Below are 16673 nucleotides of genomic sequence, written 5' to 3'. Positions count from 1 at the left end.
AAATGAAATAAATAAAAATCCCACATGAGCAGATGAATTTTACGTTTTTGTTTCTTTCATACTCCCTGGAAAGTAGCTGTGAACTAATGAACTGGTCCATTTGTTGCATTTTGAAGTACTGTTGTCCACATGAGCCCAGGTTGGCAGCTGTGGCCAATCCTCCATGCCTCTATACAGTCATTGGAAGCCAAAAGCAGACATCTTTAATCTCATGCACTTCAGATAATTACACTTCTTTTTCTTTTCCAGTTAGATTGCTAAGAAGTTACATGCTGTTAGGCTGTCTGCACTGAGCCACATCTTCTCGCTTTTATGTCGTAGTAAAACAAATTACCATAATTGTTAATAAAAAGCTACAAAGTGGATGCTGTGTTTGTCATTTATGTTGCTACCCTGTAGTTTCAGAAGAGTCCCAGTGATCTTGCTTAAAATATGATTGATACCATCATAGTAATCTTAACTGCTCAAATGATCTGCTCAGCCCCAGTCAGTGTGTTTCATTTAAATTAGCTGTGTTAATCCAAGGGCAGAAGTCACAGCGATAACGGTTATGTGCGTATCGCTGCATCTTAAGGCAAACATTGACAAATTACTGAGGCAATGCCAAGATTTTATCATACGTCTGTCAGCGGAGCGTATTGAATTTGTGCCTGCAGAGTTGGTGACTGACTGGGGTCAGTCATAGGAGCTTGTTAGCTTAATTAAAGAGACCAGATTAAAGGGTTTATCAGATGCAGTGGATAAACTCACCTCTAAATTACTCCGAGACAGCCTGAAAAAGACACGCCTCGCCTCATCGCTCTAACTCCAGCAGAGAGAAAATCAATGTTTTTTTTAAAAAAATGAACTGCAGGATGAGAGCACTCAGCTTTGCTTATTGAGTATTTCACATTTGTATCATATTTTGAAAATTTTAGAGGAGGTTTGAAAAGAAATCTAAAAAAGACAGCACAGTCGACAGTCTCTTCTACACTGACATCTTCACTAATGGAAAGACATTGTTTGGTGCTGTGCTGCCCCGCTGCTCTTCCATCTTCACACCGATTGGATTAGCGCGATTACATCATAGATCAACATTGCTTTTTGGTGCCAGAGAACGAACTCGACAGACCACTTAGATATTTTAATATCCTTCTGGGTCTTGTCCAGACAAACACTGTGCTACTTTCAAGTCTTTTTCTCTGCTCATCCGTCACGCCCTATTCATTATCTTGAATTAAGCTCTCTAATCATTTTTCCGAGTAAAAAAACTATTAAAAAATGCCACTGTGGTGCATCTTTAGTTGGATTCCAATGCAACAAAACTTTCATTTTCCAAAAAACCATCTGCAAGCCAGATTAATTGAATTGAATTCCAAACCTGTCAGTCAGGCTCTGCATTTCTATCCTCCACAGCAGGAACAGCATCAGAATAAAAAATACCAGAGACATCGCTTTACCGTGGCCGTCCGACAGCCAAACCTCCACAGAATATCAATGCAAACTGACAATGCCATGCAGGCAAATCCAAAAAGGCATGACTGTGTATTTTCTCTCTCTTTCTTTTACAACACTATCTCCTCTCGTCCATTTAGTTTATATTGTCACCTCACATTACACAGCTCAGCTCGCGGAGAGGGACAGAATAATAACTTTCGCAGTCTTTGATGTCAGCTCTCAGTGAAACTCCTTATCAGCGCAACCAGAACTCATGAATTTGCATGCACACCTTTGCGCAGCACCATGAAGATTGAAAAAAATAAATTTCGCCCAACATCTTTCAACGGCCTCCTGCTTATTAAGGAACAGGTGTCCAGCAAGACTGAGCTTCCCAAAGAACATGGAGATAGTCGGACAAAATACATTATGAGCACTCCCCTTTGTGCACATATAGAGTCACGGACCTGGTTGCCGAATTAACACACGCCTGCCACTCCTCACCCATCGCCAGCAGCCATCTCTCCCCTGACACTCTCACCCCTCCGGAAGATTGCTCGAGTTACCTGTCACTTCAATTACGGTCGCACAAGCAGATTTGCACTTGCTGTTTCTGGATCACTGTATATGATTGCCTGCTTCCCTTTACAACGTGCAAATGGTGACTGCAATCTGAAGGGTTAAAAATAAGTGGCCTGGAAATACTTTGAAATGACTGAATAGTTAAACCTGCTTGACCTCAGAAGCATTCCGTTTTCTCGTTGTGCTGATGGCACCATTTGTTATGCATTCCTGTTTGTTCATTTTATTCAGCACGGAGATAAGAGTTGAATGAGTGGCCAAATCCTTAAAACAACACACGATTCAATTATCCTGCTGAAGAACCTCCTGGGATTCTGTAACTAACTATGTCAGTCAGGCACAAAGAAGTGTGACATTGTTATAATGCACAACAAAACAAGAACAGTGTGTCTGAATTTGACAGATGAACTTGTTCTATCCCATCTTCTACTAAGAGTCTTTTTTTTTAAAACAAGATCATAATTTTTACTGCAATCAGTAGCTTTAGTCGCCCAAAATTAATACTTCACTTATCACCATTTCAAAGAGTAAATTCTGACGTTTAATATAAATACTGTGACCCCAGAAATATATCACCAGCTGCTGCAGTTCCTTCTAACAATAAGGAGCATTTAAGCAGCTTTCAGCTAATTTCAGTTTTACAGCTCACAGCTTTATTAGTTTATTTCATTCTTAAAGGCTAATTTAAGCTTTTGCATCTATGTGTCTGTAAGGATCTGCAAGGGTTCCCCTCTGTGGACTGTCCACCCTGCAAGCCTGCTAACTGTGCATGTGCCAGGAAAACATGAGGCTCAAAACAAATGTTTGCTATAGGTAGAGACATCCACACAATTTAGAATTCATAAGCAGAAAAGTCACTGTAGGATTTTTGAGCTTTGGTTTATTTTACTTGTTGACATGTGCTCTATTGTTCCTTTCTTTTATTCTAATTTTACAGTTTGATTTTTAACTGGAAAGCGCTTTGGTCACCTTTGAGTGTTGTAAAGTGCTCTATAAATAAATCTTGATTAAATGATTGTAGAGGTTTTCTATTAATGGTGCCCAAACACAGCTGGAGATTCTAAATTCTCCAGAGTTCCTGTAATCTGTCTACACAATTTGCATGACACAGTCGAGGAATAATGATTGATTTGGTGCTGTACAGCCCACTCCGTAGCCAGCTGGTATATTCTGTAAAACTTACTGCCTTAAAGAAACATCCAGGGAAGCACCGTTTCTGTGTTTGATAAGAGAGGCAATGTGACAGCCTGCAGCAGATGACTCATAACTATCATAGTGCGAGTACAACCGTGTCCACTTTCAGTGTCTGTATATCATGCAAACAACCATGAAATGACCTTGTTTCCAGCTGCAAAAAATTTGAAAGATGCTACTTTCTTGGCACCAAACGACAGACAGACACAGCAGCTAGTTGGCACAGCATATCGTAAATGCAAAAATAAAAGTAGAGTGACTATTGAACTTTAATCCACAAGTGCATGTAAGTGAATCCTAATGCTGGTGTCTGTCTTTGGATGGAGAAACTTTTTGCTGGTTTGTGGCCATATCATCATAAGGTAATAATATCAGTGCTGAAGCTTGTTGTGTTGCTCCCCGGCAATAGTAAAGTCAGTTAATGCAGGTTTAATCAACAAAACGGTCGATAAAGACAAATGTCTTCACAAAATGTGAAGTTTTAGTTGATATCTCTGGTAATTGCCTTGAGATCAAAACCAGTTATGGTACACAAAAATAATATCCCATATTAGGTTTTACAGCTACAAATTATTTTCTAAAGAACAAAAGATCATCCGTCACCTTCCAATAACAGAATACAAATTTGTCGCTGTACCTCAGGATATGCTCCATAGTACACAGTCACAATAGCGCCATCACTGTGTTAGACATCTTAGAGCACCCAGGGGAGAAACATCCGATACAATTACTGCTTAATGTGTCATTTGCTCTACACTGAAGCCCTCACATCAAACACAGAAGTCATTCAATGACCTACAGATAATAACAGGGCCACATAATTGCACCTCTGAAGCAGGTAATGTCTCCAAGACCGTTTTTCTAAAAATATAATGTTGTGACTTGAATGTAGATGACAGTTATCAGGAAATGAGAAATCCAGCTGCTGCTGATATGTGAAGTCTGGTTTGGGGAACATCGCACAAACAATACAATTTCCTGCCTCATTATCTGGAGATGTTCTCTTCGCTTTTGTAGAAAAAGTGTCCACAGCACACACAGTACAACAAATAAGTACCAATTTTATGATATAATCACCCTAAATGTTTTAAAGCAGCAAAGTACAACATGCCTTTTGTGAACTCAGGCTTATTTTACTACACGTTTCCATCACACCTTAAATAAGATTGAAAAAGACATATTTTCAGCTGTCCATGGTGTCTAGTTAAAGTCAGGTATTACAGTCAGTCTCAGAATTAAAAGGCACAGGCAAAAAAAATAAAAATCAATATCTCCTGTGACGGCAGCATCAACAGACCATAATGCAACACAGCCAGAAGACATGGTGCATCATGAGCAAGAAATGCCACTACTTTGTTCTCAACCCTTGAGCTAAAATCTGTAACACAGCTGAAGACACAAGTTGACATCCTTTATTGGGCACTGTCAGAAGTCATTTTGAGGAAATCGCCACACCTGAAAAAGATGAAGAAAAGGCAGGCCAGGAGAAGGTGGGAATAAATTACAACACTGCACCAGAATACAATAATTATAGATAGATGATTATGGGGAGCAGTGTGTGCAATAGTGTTGGATTTTTTTTTCCAGAATTTACTCTCTCAAACATTGTGCTTTTATCAATAACCATTAAAGCTGTAGCAGGCGTGTTTCCTCACTCTACAACAAGTACATCTTCATACATTTTTTTTAAAAAATCTCTGGCAGAAATCTCTGGCTCAGTATGCAGAAGGTACCTGAGAAGGCTGAGTCAGTATCTGTTGTAGATTAATTTATTCAGTCAGACCACAGATGGATTTCAGAGGCTGCTGGCTGCTTTTCAACACCATTATATCTGGCTCAAAATGTCACATTCACAAGGTGAAAGAGGGAAGATCCACAGAGCTTTTACTCTAATTGGTGGCTTTATGAATGCGACAGACAGAGTGGGCAGCCCTGCTTTAACAGCCTCCTGACACAGCACCCCTCCACAGGGGCGCCAGCTGCCCAACTTTGATTGTCGCCAGAAATAAACTTGAACGTGACTTTCGTGTCCTCAGTTTCCTAAAGTGAGCATCCTGTCTGAAAGCACAGGCTTGAGGGAGAGAGCAGCAAAAATCCAGAAACCACAGATGTGATTCAGGTCTTTCTACTGCCATTACCAGAAAGACCAAAGTCAACAAGGTGTTAGTTTGACTGTCAAGACTTTCCAGCTTCCCTACCTGATCTGAGGCACCACAGATTCTCACAAAGCTTGAAAAAACTGCCCTAGAATATGTACTTTTATCTCTGAAAAAGAGTAAATAGTTCCCTAAAACTGCTGGTCATTGTGTTTAGAAAAGGTTCCTCAAACATTAGCAGTAGTACTTCTGTTACGGACCATTTTCAGCCACAGACTGATACTCATTTCTTGCCGAAGTAAGGGCCAAGTCTTATGCCAGTGAAAGCATTGATATAAGATGATTTTGAAAACTCTTCATAGTATTGAATTATGCATTTGTTATCAGACTTGAGCAACTAAAAACTATAGGTCAGAGAAAGATTATGATTGCAGATAAGAAAAAAAATAAAGGCAACCACAAACAAAAAGTGAAGGTGGACAATATCCAGAGGTACTTGTCTCCGTTGCTTAGGGTAGCAATTTATCCTCAATCCAGAGGGAGCAATCCTCTGGTTCCTGGAGGAGAACTGTGGCCTTAAACCTGGAGGTGCTGACTCTCATCCTGGCCACTTTGCCCTCAGATTCAAACTACCCCAGTGTGTGCTGAAGGTCATGATCTCATGAAGCCGACAGAGCTATGCCATCTGCAACAAGCAGAGATATAACTCGAAGGTTCCCAAACCAGATACCCTCCTCACCCTCTACTGCCCCTTGAAATCTTACCCATGAATATCACAAAAAGGATCGGAGACAAGGGGCAATCTTGTCAGAGTCCCAAAAAAACATTTGACTTTGTGCTAAAGATACAAACACAGCTCTCACTTTGGTTGTACATGGATTGGGTGGCTCATAACAGCTCCATCCTGCCATACTCCCACAGTTAACCCCACAGGGTTCCCCAGTGGACACAGTCAAAGGCCTTCCCCAACTAAACTCATGTAGACTGGATGGTTAAAGTCTCAGCCAGTCCCCTCAGCAATTCCTAAGGGCAAGGAGTGGGTCCACTATCCCATATCCAGGATAGTTGTTCTTACCTTCACCTCTGGACGTGAGCTTTGGGTAGTGATAAACGGAGTGACATCGCAGATAAAAGTGGACAAAGTGGACTTCCTCCGTAGGGTGGCTGGGCGGCCTTAAAGATCAGGGAAGGAGCTTGGACATCCGGAGAGAGTTTAGAGTAGAAATGCTGTTCCTTTGCATTGAAAGAACCAGTTGAGGAGGTTTGGGCATCTATTTAGGATTCCTCCTGGGCGCTTTCTTTAGAGGTTTCTTGGACACGTGCCACTGGATCGCCCCTTGGATTCCATATCTTATCTGGACTGGGAATGCTTTTGAATCCTCTAGGAGGAACTGGAAAACATTGCTGGTGAGAGGGAAATCCAAAATGCACAGCTTCACCTGCTGCCACAGCGACCCATCCTCCACAAGCAGAAGAAAAAGAATATATGGATGGACGGACAAACACAAAGCCTCACTGACATCTCACTATAAAAGACACACTGCTTCCTGTATCGATACTGAACTTTGGCACAGAATAAAAATCATGAGGTGCATTCTTGGACCTAATTTGTGCTGGGATTAATTCAAAACAAGCAACAGCACCTTTTTTTAATAGTCGTGGAGCAACAGGTTAGCCGGTGCAACTGTGCTCCTCACTGTTTAGTTATTGGAGAACAATGAAACTCTGGGTCTGTTAGAATAAGATGTCAGGATTTGGATACAAAAACGGTAGTTATTAGGATTTCTTCATTGTTGGTTTCAATATTGTCAATGGATTTGTTCACAATAAGAAAAATATATAATAATGCAAGCCGAACTTTTCAAATTAAAAATTAACTTTTTCTTCAAAGTTTGTGAGCTCAAGTTTGATTAAATTGACTGTATTATAAGTCTAGAGGCTAAGTTTTGATTTGGCCAATAAATGAAATTGAAAAGCATCATCGCCCACGGAAAGTAAGTCTTCATAAATAGGAATTCAAATACAAAAGCTTTTCATTCACGTATTGCTGTAAATTAATTGCATTCAGAAATAGAACATTGCTCTCCGGTCACAGCTTTTGTCCCCCGTGTGCCATTGTTATGATTGTGAGTGTTGTGTCATATTTCTCTGAAGTATTTGTCACAGGAGATATCTATTGACAGCTTATATCTGACATTTAGAAAATGCTAAGCTCTATAGCACGATAGATTGCATTTCTGGATTTGCAGCCCACATGTCAGAGGCAGCATCTCGCCCTCCTGGGATCCACGTTCTCCCATGATCCTTCATCCCCCCCGCAGTGAATTTACAGATAAATCAGGCCCGTCTCAGTGGAAGATAAACAGTGGGATGTGGGAGGCAGGTACATCGGGGGATCATGCCCACTGCTAGCATGTTTATTCACTAAATCACTGGATTGATATCGTCACTTTTCAAGTCACCGTGCATGTTAAAATGAACGTCTCAGATACGCGTTGTTGCTGCAGAATAAGCAACAAATAGCAGCAGTGTTTAAAATAAATTATACTGTTTTAGACTGACTGGGATCAAGAAGGATGTCACATTATTTTCATACAGAGACATGAGGGAGGTAAATGGGGGAAATGTGTTGGTGCAATGAGAGTATTACAGAGAAAAAGAAGACATGGAAACTTTTCAAAGGTAACTTTCGGGGAATTTTAACTGGATCATGATAGCAAAGAGGAACAGGAACACTAAAAGGGACGGAGGTGCTGACATGCAGCTCAGCTCTGAGGCTGATCTGAAGCTGGGATGTCATGACAACACGCCACCAGAACATCCCTCTTTAATTGGTTTAATTGTAAGAAATAGACAGTCCAGACTCAGACGGCGATTCTTCTCAACCGTTAGACACTCGCTCAGCTTGTTTTGGTTCGGCTGAATGTCGTCAGTAGCACATGGTTGAGAACTGATGGCACAGAAAAACACCAATTAATCCCCTTTCTTTTCATCCCTCTTTATGTGACTAAAGCTCTGACTCACTCTCAGATCTTGCTTTTGAAAGCTTTTTTGAGAGACTTTTCTTTTGGTGCTACCAGAAAGCACAGATAGAGAAAGAGAGAAAGATTGTTCCGGTGTCGAACTGCAATGAAATCACCAGAAAGATCTGACTGCAGGGTTATAAAGGCGGCGAGACAACAGAAAATGTAAATCGCTGCCGTCGCCGATAGGAAGCTTTTGGAAATCAACAACCAATTTTCATTTATCCGAGACGGCGCGGGGAAAGTTCAAACCCCCGTGTCACGTTTAATATGCATGTAGATCACAGTGGAAAGATGGTGAAACTAAAGTGAAATCAACTCCTGCCGTGAAGATATGGCGTTTTGAAAACGACTAATTCACCTTGACATTTTGTTGATGCCAATTTCATTAGATTGCCAATTGGAAAAGGACTGAGAAGGGATTCTATTTTCTAATAGTTTGCAGGATGTCCCACAGGGTGAAGCTGCCGAGGACACTTTAAAAATGAACTTATAAGCCTTTGTGTAGGAAAATAAGACCTACACAAAGCAACAATTAATTGATTAAATAACATGCATACATGTTTTGTGATCTAATTCACAAATTTGAACATGTTTTGCTCATTATTTTATTAGTTCAGAAAGATCATTTTAGAATTTTTAATGCAGCATTTCAGATTAATTCTTTATTATTCATTTTTTCATGGCATTGCTTTTGTATTTTTGTCTTATTTATGCATGCTTTTTTTAAACAGGAATGTCATTTGGTCATAAAAATAATAAAATAATGTCTTACTTGTAGAGCACTTTAGTCAAAGTGCTCGTGAATAAATTGACTCGACATTTCTACAAGAAAATGTATGTGGGATGTTTATTAAAAAAAATAATAGAAATACTCTTCTTGACTACTATCTACTTTTATCTTGTCATCTTTTCTACATTTCACTTTATTTCTGAGCGGATGGCAGGTGGCTGGAGTTGCGGCTGTCATCATCCATTTCCAGTTCTGAAAGTGTTCAGTGGAGGCAGATTGAATTCAAGGCTGGAGAGCTCTGAATGAGCGCTCCACAGAGGATTCTTAAAGTGTTTGTAGAGTTTTAGCACACTCATGAAAAATGACTTTGCCCTAAATCAACCTTTTATCATTTCACCGAGAGAGGAAAATTCCTCTTGTGCTCAGTGATTTCTTCTTACCAATGATTATTCTTGCTGAATGTGCTGTGCTGACATGGGAACATACTTGGTTGAAGATGTCAAAGCAGCTGTCAGAAGGTAATTGGAATTTTAGATACAAAGGCTTTTTCAAAGGTTTTTGCTCCCAGAAGCCTCATCAAGATGGCAACTCAGAACACGATTCCCTGTTGTACTTTGTAAAATCCATTTTGTTTCATTCTCTGATCCAACATAGATCTAACATGCATTTTTCCTCTGAGAATCCTTCTTTTGTCTAATCATAAGATTAGATAAGATTGTGAGTGGATGTAATGAGAATAAGCTGGGAGATGCTCATTAGGGTGAACCGTCTACATGTGCTTAAAATACTCAAGAGACAGAAATATCTCACTGATCTTTTTATTTATAGGGAAATTCTGAAAAGAGTGATGTTTGCATTCTTCAGAATACATAATTTTTGTGATAAAAAACATTTTGTCTTTGTATTTCTGAGATGAATCAATTGACTTTTGGATTCCATAAACTAAAGTAAGAATTATCATTTCTACAAATTACCAACACACCAAACACTTCCTTCCTTGCTTGCTTTCTTATTTATTTTTAAAAGTAAACTGGTCAGTGCTGCTACATGCTGCTTTTGCCCACACTAGGTAAATAATGCTGCACTATATGACAAATACAAACTGCACAATTTTTCCAGCACAGATTCTTTTCAACAAATTTGAATGAACAAGGACAAGACTGGTCACTCCAGTCAATGCCACCTCTCTCCTGGGCTCAAACTTCATTGTGTAGGTAAAATTGTTATTTGCTGCATGCATCTAAAAAACAAGAAATAATAAAAAAAAAGGCACTGTGCGTTTATTTTCAATGATGTTCATACTGTATAGGTTGTTTGTTACTACTTGTTCCTACAATGACCGTCAAAAATACAAAAAAAAAAAAATCAACAACCCTTTTGTAATTTGACAATACTGTGATAAGGTGAAGGGCCAAAAAATAAACTTGGTAAGGTCTTAAAATAAATCTTTTGTTAAAGTTAGATTACCTTCATTAACATAATTAATGTTAAGGGCCAAAAAATAAACTTGGTAAGGTCTTAAAATAAATCTTTTGTTAAAGTTAGATTACCTTCATTAACATAATTAGAATTAAAGGAATGCAGCTCATGTCATGAGTGGGTCATGTTTAAGAGAAACAACACTGATGGAGCCATCCATCCACTCCAACCTCCTTCACTTGACTTTGTAGTTGTGTAACTTTGTCACTGCTGGTTACTTAATGCAATGTAATTCAAAACAGTATAACCTTTCAATTTATTTTTGTTGTCAACAGGCGCAACTACGACACTGTCCTGTTTTCCCAGAGTTTGACAAAATTCCTCACATTCTCCTTGCATGAATGCTACCATAAAAAAGATTCCTGTGCAGTAATAAAGCTACAAAATCATAAAACTGTCTGCACTTATCTGTTCCAGGCCTAGATTTACTCTTTAACCCTCATGTCGTCCTGCGGGTTAAAATTGACCCGTTTTAAAGTTTGAATATGTGGAGAAAAAAAAAAGTATATTCAGAGTGAAACTTATGATGTTCACATTCTTTAACATTTTTGGGAAATCTTTGAACATTTTATGGTGGACAAAAATGTAAAAAAAAAAAAAAAAATCTACCAAAATCCAGCAAAATTTGCTGAATTTTTTGTGAGTGTTCTTAAAGAAAATCTTAGAACTTTTACTGTAATCACTTCAGATATTTTTAGGATTTTTTCATAACATTTTTACTCTTTTTATATTTACAAGAATTTTCTTGCCAAATTGGGGGATTTATTTATTTTTTTTTAAAAATAAAACTTTTAAGAGAAACTTTCAAGGAATTATTGGAATTTTCTTCCTGAAGGTTTTGCAAATTTTCAGAAATTTGAGGAATTTTTGGATTTTTTTTCAGACAAAAACAATATTTTTTGGTGAATGTAAATGAGGACAACATGACAGTTAATGCACTCAAGGGGGGGGATTGGACGGTGTATTTCGCCTCCACACACACACACACACACATTCTCCTCAGCTTTCTGGAGACACCATCCTGAACAGATGTGACTTCATGTGCTTGAGAATGTTTGAAAAAGGTGAAGTTTCCGGATCTGACGCTAAACAAACTCAGAGTTCAATACCTAAAGCACGTAAACAGTACGACAACGTGGAAACGGTCCCTCAAAATGTCATACAGTAAACAGATTTTTTTTTTTTTTTTTTGGACACGAATGGTGTTTTTGTGCTGCACAATGGACGTGTATATCATTTATTGTCCCGATGTCTCAAACACTGACTCCTGTGGATAATTTGTCAACGAAAGTGACTGAAAGTCCTGCTGTATCTGTGCCATATGTGTCAGTATCTTCTGTCAACAAGGGTGTAAACAGGATGTAAGACACGCTGGAGGTACAGCAGCTGCATGGGAGCAGGGAGAGGTGGGAAAGGAGAGTTTATCCTCTGGTATGCAGCTCTGTCTGCTGTTTGTTGTTTAATTCGGGGTACATATTTATCCACCAAAACACCCCTGTCAGAAAGCATTAAAAGCCTTCAATTTCCCTGCCCTATCAATTGAGTCTTTGTGTGAAAAATTCAAATGAGCATTAAAAAATTATTTGAACTAAACCCTGAAAGAACTCCCCGACTCTGAGGATGATTCATGGAGCAACACAACAGCTTTATTGTCGCCGAGTTTATATATTAGCGAAAGTGCAGCTCCAAATAAACGCTCAGAGCCAGTTTGAACAAAGGAAGGAAATCATACTGAATGCTTGAAGTCTGTTCCAAGAACCGAGACTCAGACTAGTCACAGAAAACTTGTATAGCCTTTGTTCGAGCAAATGAATTCATGGCATGCAAAGCTCAGTGAAGGCAAATACTGTGTGATTTATATGCATGCAGCCAGGTTTCTCACCGACCCTGTTTCTTCCTGCTGTTTTAATGCAGACTTACAATGCAGCCAGTCAAATTTGTTATTGGAGAATGTAAACACTGGCTTACATTGATTTGTGCTGCCTTTTGGACTTAAGCTACATCACAAATGCACTCTGCTTCTCTGCCCATTTCACCCATAAATCACCTCTTTGCAGAAGAAATCGCACAACAACTGCTCGCATCAAAACATTTATGTCCGGAAGGAGTTAAAATAAAAGGCTTCTCGTAGCTGGCTTGAAGCAGAACACCTCTGATTTACACTTGCAACCGAATTTTTAGTGTCGAGTTCGATCTTACAAAAGTTTAACTCATGTTCCAGGAGTGATATCTCTGCCGATTAAAACAAAAACCGTCTGTTCACTTTCGTAACTCGACATGTGAGAGGAAACCGTATCAAAATGCACATCGATTCTGTCCATAAACAGACCAGAGAAACAAGTGTGCTATCTGTCCTGGTTAAATGAGACATTACTGTTTCAGATACCCTCATGTCAGATGCGCTAAGGGAAAACAGAGTGAGGAAGAGAGTGCATTTTGTCAGAGAGGGCTGAGATTAAGCTCTGTGTTAGGCAGACTCTTGGGAATACATTATTCAGTGCCTATCTTACTACTTAAAACCGACTTATCTGAGGATAGGATTCTGCCTTCACCTCAAGGCAGACGCACAGCCCTTTTATTTCCCTCCGATACTGATTAGGTGAGATCTATATCCAGGCTTGCAGCATAGTTCTTGATTTTGAGGACTAAAATATCTCCAACTATGGAATGAAATGCAATATTTAGATGTTTCCCCGACGGCGATGTTGGGAGTAATGCATCACAAAGTAGCACATTGCTGTGATCTGATCACATTTTGTCTGTAATACAGTTATGTAATGCATTTTTAAGCAACCATATAGCATTACTGGGGTGAAAAAAAAAAATCACTAATCGAGTTAATCAGGTGAAATGTTGGGTGCTTTGTTCTCAGGATTGAGGCACAACTTCATAAAAGAACATAAAATGCAAAGCTTGTATAAAAAAGTAAAGTTATGTAGTGATTTTTAAAAAAAAACTAACAGGTAATATGTGATAGCCATTTCAGTTTAGCATCTTGATTAACATTTGGTAATTGAATACAAATTAAAGCCGAGGCTGGAGTGAATACTGTTAGTTTTGCAATTTACTAGTCAGAAACAACAAACCAAATTTTGACTTGTGCAAAAAAAGGTTACAAAAAGAAGTGCAAATGTGATGAGTCATGTGTACACCATTTTGAGTATTTCCAATAAACACAGTTTGACTTAGTAAAACTGAAGACAAACTTGGTTTCTCCTTTGCTCTCCAGGATATGAGCAAGTGCTGTTTTAACTCGTCTTAGATCGTTCACTCCCCGTGCTTCTGGTATCACTACAACACCCTGAACAAGTGTAATTAGTTGTAGTTGTGCCATAATCCAACACAGCCATTTTTTATAATCTTCATTCTGAACATGAAACCTTTCACAAACAATTCACTTCAACCCTTCCTTTTTTCCACAAGAGCAGAGCTGATGCATCTCTGACATTTCTCTGCACAGATGTTGCAGCACAGGCAGCATATTTGGTCACAGACATGGTTTATAATTAAAGACCTGGGAGGCCATTCCAGTGTATGCTCTAGTGGTCCAAGCAGCATCTACTCTTCTGAAGGAGATCCTGCCCTGAGGCGAGCTGGGCTGCTGGTGCACAGCTAAAACTAGACATTCAGAAGTGCTAAATTATCAAACCAGCTTGTTGCTGTTCTACTGTGGACTCTTTTTATCTGTATTCAAAGCATGGATGTTGATTACTTTAATTCAAATGGCTCTATTGGGGTGTCCACATTAGCGATGGGCATTTTGTAGCCTGCAGAAACAGACAAAGCATTTCTAATAGATAACACAATGACGGTTTCTCAGAATGATGCTGCCTTTGTGCTACATTATGAAGAAGCAGCTACAGAACTGTGTGACGAGTATTCAAATATGAGAGTAAAAACTCAAGGTTATGGTTTAAGAAACGCGAGTATCAGTATAGCATAAACTATTCAAGAGGGAGAAAAAAAATCAGATTCTCTTACAGAAGTATAATTTGGCGTTTGTGGAGTCGGTTAGTAAATGTTTCATGACAGAGCAACAGGTATGACTGACTGCCCTGATTGGAGTGAAACCAAGGCCTCTGCCTCATATAGCCAACATACATTACTGTTTACCATATTTGATGATTTTTATCCCCTTCATACCAGCCTTGTGTTGACTTACTGCTCTTTGATCAATGATAACGTGTTATTTCTGAACTGAAATCCATCTTCCGATCGTGTGAACTGATCAACAATTTGTGCAGTACGTCAATGGTTAACACCATTTTACTCGCAGCAAGATGCAATCTCAGACTTTGAAAGCCATTTCTGTATGGAAACGTATCATTCTGTGGCTTTAGGACAGAAGTATCAGATATCAGGTAAAGCGTTATACACTAAGCTATGTGCCGTCACACATATCAAAATCTGTCTCTGTAAGTAATCCCTGAATATAAAAAGATGGCAGTGTTTCGCTGACAGATATAAAAATTGGTCTAAAAATTATGGGGGCATCATTTTGTTAATACCTTACCTTGCTTCTGTGATAGTGAACTTCTACAGAATCTCTCTGCAACACCAGTCGAATAGCAACCCTCAGTGCATCTACTCTTCTAAATGGTGTGTTGTAGTGAAGAGTCACTTCTTGTGACAACACAAAAACACTACATTTCATGGTAAAAAGGTAAAAACCTTGCTTCCAATGTTCAAGTACTTGTAGTTGAGATTTACTTTTTTTTTGCTGCTTTGCACTTCACTACATGTCAAAGCAAAATACTGAACTTTTTTCTCCAATGAACACATTTGATTACCAGAAACCTAGATCTTTTGCAGATTAAATGCTACCTATAAACACGATGACCTTCTGTTTAAGAATAAATGACCAAACAGGATGCCATTTTCTGTAAAATTAAACTTTACCTGAACAGCTACAGCTTCAAAATGATGCTTAGATGTGAACTGACCTGGATTAAAATATATGAGAAATTTTACTTACAATACTTGCAAGAAATGCAGTAATTCTGATGTTTTTCTTTTTAACAGTGCAGTACTATTAATCTACTTCAGTAAAAAAAAAAGCCATTCCCTTCCTCCACTACTGCCTCTTCAGCATATTTGACAGTTTCAGACTGCAAATGCAGTAGACTGGAACATACAAGTCTGTTTAATGAGTTCTTAGCTATGCATGACATTTTGAATCAGAACCAATTCCATATCAGAATGAGTTTTATTGCCAAGTAGGTTTTTACACTTACAAGGAATTTTCTCTGGTGCTCTTGGTGCAAGTACAAATAAAATACTTGCACCAAGAGTACCAGAGAAAATTCCTTGTAAGTGTAAAATCCTACTTGGCAATAAAACTCATTCTGATATGGAATTGGTCCTGATTCAAAATGTCATGCATAGCTAAGAACTCATTAAACAGACTTGTATGTTCCAGTCTACAGTCTACACACAATGTTGCCAAAAGTATTGACTCACCTGCCTTGACTCGCATATGAACATAAGTGACATCCCATTCCTAATAAATGGGGCTCAATATGACGTCTGTCCACCCTTTGCAGCTAGAACAGCTTCAACTCTTCTGGGAAGGCTGTCCACAAGGTTTAGGAGTGTCTTTATGGGAATTTTTGACCATTTTTCCAGAAGCACATTTGTGAGGTCACACACTGATGTTGGACCAGAAGGCCTGGCTCTCAGTCTCCGTTCTAATTCATCCCAAAGGTGTTCTATCTGGTTGAGGTCAGGACTGTGCAGGCCAGTCAAGTTCATCCACACCAGACTCTGTCATCCATGTCTTCATGGACCTTGCTTTGTGCACAGTCATGTTGGAAGAGGAAGGGGCCAGCTCCAAGCTGTTCCCACAAAGTTTTGAGCATAGAATTGTCCAAAATGTCTTGGTATGCTGAAGCATTTAGAGTTCCTTTCACTGGAACTAAGGGGCCAAGCCCAGCTCCTGAAAAACAACCCCACACCCAGCCCACACCATAATCCTCTCTCCACCAAACTTTACACTTGGCACAATGCAGTCCTACAAGTATCGTTCTCCTCGAAGCATCAAACCCAGACTCGTCCATCAGATTACCAGATGGAGAAGCGCGATTCGTCACTCCAGAGAAGGCGTCTCCACAGCTCTAGCGTCCAGTGGCGGCGTGCTTTACACCACTGCAT

Source organism: Acanthochromis polyacanthus, chromosome 20, assembly GCF_021347895.1.
Source record: "Acanthochromis polyacanthus isolate Apoly-LR-REF ecotype Palm Island chromosome 20, KAUST_Apoly_ChrSc, whole genome shotgun sequence".
NCBI lineage: Eukaryota > Metazoa > Chordata > Actinopteri > Pomacentridae > Acanthochromis > Acanthochromis polyacanthus.
Note: the sequence above shows the minus strand (reverse complement) of the source record.